Source organism: Miniopterus schreibersii (assembly GCF_964146895.1).
Source record: "Miniopterus schreibersii genome assembly, chromosome: 1".
Classification (NCBI taxonomy): Eukaryota; Metazoa; Chordata; class Mammalia; order Chiroptera; family Miniopteridae; genus Miniopterus; species Miniopterus schreibersii.
The window spans coordinates 134,366,150-134,371,483 of NC_138101.1; the positions used below are offsets into that span (position 1 = coordinate 134,366,150).

Sequence of the window (5,334 nt, forward strand, 5' to 3'; positions counted from 1 at the left end):
ACTTAATTCATAATGCATGTCATGAAAATGATGGTAGCTCCTCTTTTGCATTTAAAGTGTGGTAAAATTTACTTAATATTGAAAATTAAAATTATTTGTTTAGTTTTACAACATACTAAAGAGTGCTTTATATATTGTTCATATAAAATAATATAGCTAAGATGAACAACATATTAAATGTTAACTAAATGTAATTTTGATATTTTTAGCTAAGTTAATGATTGGTTATTTTATTTTATTAAGTAATTTTATCTTTAATGTTGAAAGTATTACAAATGTCCCCTTTTTCCCCCATTGATCCCCAAACCTGCCCCTGCTCCCAGCCTCCAGGCCTTCACTACACTATTGTCTGTGTCCATGGGTTATGCATATATGCATATAAGTTCTTTGATTAATCTCTCCCCACCCACTCCCCTACCCCCACCTTCCCACTGAGATTCGTCAGTCTGTTCCATGCTTCTATGTTTCTGGATCTATTTTGTTCCTCAGTCTATTTTATTTATTAGATTCCACATATGAGTGAGATCATGTAAAACTGAATCAGGAAGAATCAGAAAACCTGAATAGGCTAATAACAACTGATGAAATTGAAGCAGTAATAAAAAAAACCTCACAGCAAACAAAAGCCCTGGTGCGGATGGCTTCAGAGGGGAACTTTCTAATTCTTTACATGGCAGGGTTAGACAGTTTACTAAACACTTTTCTAGCTTTTTGAGGTAGGCCTGTAGTGCTATTAACTTCCCTCTTAGGACTGCTTTTGCTGTGTCCCACAGATTTGAGGTTGTTGTGTGTTCATTTTCATTTGTTTCCAGGAAGTTTTTGATTTCTCTCTTGATCTTATTGGTAACCAATTAATTGTTTAAGAACATGCTATTTAGCTTCCATGTGTTTGTCTATTTTTATGTGTTTTTACTGTAGTTGATTTAGAATTTCATGCCACTGTAATCTGAGATACTTGATATGATTTCAGTCTTCTTGAACTTGTAGAGACTTGTTTTGTGTCCTAACATGTGGTCTATCTTTGAGCATGACCCATGTGCACTTGAGAGGAATGTATATTCTGCAGCTTTGGGGTGAAATGTTCTATAAATATAAATTAAATCCATCTGATCTAGTGTGCCATTTAGAGTCACTGTTTCTGTGTTGACTTTTTGTCTGGAAGATCTATCCAGTGAAGTCAGTGGGGTGTTCAAGTCCAAGACTATGACTGTGTTGCTGTTGATCTCTCCTTTAAAGTCTTTAAGGTTATTATTGATAAGTCTTTATTTATTGCCACTTTAATTTTTTATGCCTATGTTTCTCTATTTCTTCTTAAAGCAGTCCCTTTAACATTTCTTGCAATGCTTCCATTTCTACTAATTACAGCAGTCCCTTTAACATTTCCTGCAGTGCTGGTTTGGTGGTGATAAACTCCTTTAGCCTTTTTTTGTCTGGGAAGCTCTTTATTTCACCATCTGGTTTGAATGATAGCCTTGCTAGATAGAGTGGTCTTGGTTTCAGATCTTTGCTTTGCATTACCTTGAATACTTCATGCCATTCCCTTCTGGCCTGTAGGGTTTCTGATGAGAAGTCAGCTGACAGCCTTATGGGAGTTCCTTTGTAGGTAACAGATTGCTTTTCTCTTGCTCCCTTTAGTATTCTCTGTTTTGAATTTTCGGCATTTTAATTATGATGTGTCTGGGCATGGGCCGCTTTGGGCTCTTCTTGCTTGGGACTCTCTGTGCCACCTGAACTTGTGTGACTTTTTCCTTCACCAGGTTAGGGAAGTTTTCTGCCATTATTTCTTCAAACAGGCTCTCTATCCCTTGTTCACTTTCTTCACCTTCTGGTAGTCCTATAATGCAAATATTGTTATATTTCATGTTGTCCCACAGCTCCCTTAAGCTGTCCTTCTGTTTTTTTGATTGTTTTTTTCTTTTTGGTTCTCTGATTGAGTGATTTTTTTCTACCCTGTCTTGTAATTCACTGATCTGCTCCTCAGTTTCCTGTGATCTGCTGTTTATTCCTTCCAATGTATTCTTTATTTCTGCCATGTCATTCTTAATTTCCTTCATAGTTTTCATATCTCTCATGCTGTTGAGCATCCTTACAATCAGCATTCTGAACTCTATATCCAATAGATTGCTTATCTCCATTTCATTTAGTTCTTCTTCTGGAGAATTCTCTTTTTCTTTCATTTGGGGCTTTTTTGTTTCCCCATTTTGGCTGCCAGTTTGGATTTGTTTCTATGCATTAGGTAGGCCTTCTAGGACTCTCATTCTTTTTGGAGGGTCTCTGGTGCAGGTCAGTGTCAGACACTGTTTGTGACTGGCCTTGAGTACCTTGTTTGGAGCTTTCAGTGATCCACAGCTTGTGACTCCCTCTGCTTGGGCTAGGTGCATTTGGAAAGGACCCAGCTGTGCACCAAGGTCTGCATTTCCTAGCCCTACATCCAGAAGCAGATCAGGCAAAAGACTCAAAATATCCAGAGGTCTGTCTTTGCTTGCAGGCTGATTAGTTTTTCTCAAACACTTAATGAGCCTCAGGCTGTAGACCACAGGAAGGAGTCAACTCCACAGGGTGGGTTGAGAGGTTTTCCAACAGGATGGGGCAATTGCTTCCTCCCCCCCCCCCCCCGGAAAAAGCAGCCTGGATGGTAAAGGTCTGCCTGAGAAAGATGTCCTCTGCAGTCTGGGGGAATGACTCAGCACAGGAATCTAAGCTCTGTCCTCAGAGCCCCCAATCTTAGATTGTCTTCACACAGCTTCAGTCCACTCTGCCCTCCCTCTTCTGGAGCCCAAGGTGAATGGCTACACACGAAGTATTGTGTGTTGGCCCTTTAAGAGGGTCTCTGCATTTCCAGTCATCTCTCCCTGGCAGACAGAAAGCCTCTCTGTTTTTCATAGCCAGCTGTTACGAGGGCACTTGCCTCAGCTCTGAGGCTTTGGGCTTGGGAGCCCAGCTTGGGGTTTAGACCCCAGAGTTCTCAGTGGAAACCCCCCACAGCTGAGATATCCCTCTGGAACTTCAGCTGCTGCCTGAGGGAGCTCAGCCAGCTCTCTTATGCTTCCACACTTCCTACCAGTCTTTATGTGGTCTCCACTTTAGGTCCTTAGTTATAAGGGGTCTCTCCAGCTAGTCTTTAGTTGATTATAAATGATAGTTTTTCTATATTATAGTTGTAATTCCAATTTGGTCCTGGGAGATTGTCAGTGTAGCTTCCACTTAATCTGCTACCATCTTGGAATCTTCTCACCTACATTCTTATCACCTTGAAGCAATAGTTATTCAAATTTTAATTTTAATTTTTCTTATTGATATTAGAGAAAGTGGAAAGGGGAGAGTGTGAGAGAGAAACTATGTGAGAGAGATACATAGATTGGTTGCCTCCCATGCACTTGCCAACTGGGGTGGGGCATCAAGCCTGTAACTGAGATATGTTCCCTTGACTGGAATGGAACCCCAGAGCTTTCAGTCAGCAGGCTGATGCTCTAACCATTGAGCCAAACCAGCTAGGGCAGCATCTGGATTTTTTTAAATAAAAAAATTTAATATAATGTGAGGCATTTCCATGTTAGTAAATACATAAAATCAATTTAAATATTTTAATCCGTCCACTATTTGTCTATGTATTTTTTTTAATCCTCACGCCCCTCATCCGTAACATGAGAAGAATGGTTTTGCCCATTTCCCCACCTCTCAGGGTTGTTGTGGAGATAAATGAAGTCATGGGCAGGTGCTTGTCACAGTGCCTGGCACCTAAGATGCTCTGTGTGTGAGCTGTCTGCTTGCTGTGGCTACACTTCCCAACAGCAACCTTACAGGGTTGTCACAGGTAGAGTCAGGGGCCTTCCCTCCCTCGCTGTTTCTCTGCAAAAGTCAGTTGGGAAAGGGACAGACACTACCTCAGCCAGGTGACCAGGGTCAACATCCACAGTGATAGGTCATGTTGCTGGTATGTTATCGTGATGTGATGTGATGAAAATGGTCCTTTACCGCTGAGGTCCTCCCAGTAACTCATAACCCAGGTCTTATCATGACAAGAACATCAGATTCTGGGAGTAGGCATCTTACAAAACACCTGACTACCACTCCTGGAAACTCAAGGTCACCCAAACAGTGATGTTCAGGGATTGCCACAGCCAAGAGGAACCTAAAGAGACATGACAATAAATGCAATATGGGATCCAGGAACAGAAAAAAGACCTTAGGCAAAAACAAAGGAAATCTAAGTGATCTCTGGACTTGAGTAACAATGTAAGGGTATTGGTTTATTAACTGTGACAAGTATACTCATGTAAGATGTTAATACAATAATATGGGGGGAAAAATAAAAAAGTTAAGAATGGTAGTTATTTTTTATAAAATTTTTTAACATCCATGGAAATGATCATAAGATATTTCTCTTTATATATTTATATGATGAATCATATTAACAGATTTCCTAATATTGAATCATCTTGCCATCCCTCAGACAGCCCCACTTGGTTATGGCATATAATTTTTTTTTTTTGGTTGTCAAATGATCTTTAGTTGAAACATTTTCCTTTGTAGTTCTTAACTAGCTGGGCATTCCACTGCACCACTGTTGATGTCATCTATGACGTCATGAAGGTGGCTGCCATCAACATTGCAACCCACAGACTGAACAGTCCTTGGGATCTCGGTTAATGGCTCCAGAGAGTTCTCTAGCTAAAGATTGGTGCCTTATCTGTTGGGCAATGTTGACAGTCTCACCCAAAGGTGATATTTCCACTGTGCTTAATGTTTGTTTGTTTGTTTTTTTTTTACTTATTCCTGTCTCTTGGAGGGTCTTTAAAGGCTTTGGATGATCAGGGCAGAGGCAGAGGCAGAGGCACTATCTCAATCTGGGCCTGTGTGTTCTGAATGGTCAGTTTCACTGTCATCCTTAGACCCTTCCAATCTCTGGTTGCTTTGGCAATGTCATCACCAACTTTTTTTGAGATAGGCCCAGGGGGCCTATCTTGGTGGCCAGGGCAGACATGGCACTCACTTCCCAACAGGTGCACTCAGGTATATGACTTTGATCTCTTTGGGGTCGAACTTCAGTGGCATAGTGGAGGCGGCTGGTGTTGGATGAACCCGGATTCAAGATGACAAAAGCTGGCATATAATTTTTTTTAATGCTTCATTGGATTCTCTTGGCTATTATGTTGTGATTTTTGCATTGATATTCATAAATGGGTAGTTTTGCTTTTAAGTACTATTTTTGCTGTTTTCCTATTAATATAACACTTGCTTTATGAAAAGAATTAGAAACTTTTCCTTATTTATTTATTTCATGTGTGCTTGTGTTTAGTTCTGTGAAATTTGCGGGGGGTGGGGGGAGTATAG

General features: G+C 40.5%; 1 pseudogene across 1 annotated transcript; it reads right to left on the minus strand.

Annotated features, from left to right (window-relative positions):
• Nucleotides 1-4,536: 4,536 nt before the first annotated feature.
• On the minus strand, nt 4,537-5,055 carry LOC308556930 (large ribosomal subunit protein uL11 pseudogene; annotated as a pseudogene). Its single transcript has one exon. The product of its transcript is annotated as a large ribosomal subunit protein uL11 pseudogene (transcript).
• Nucleotides 5,056-5,334: the final 279 nt, after the last annotated feature.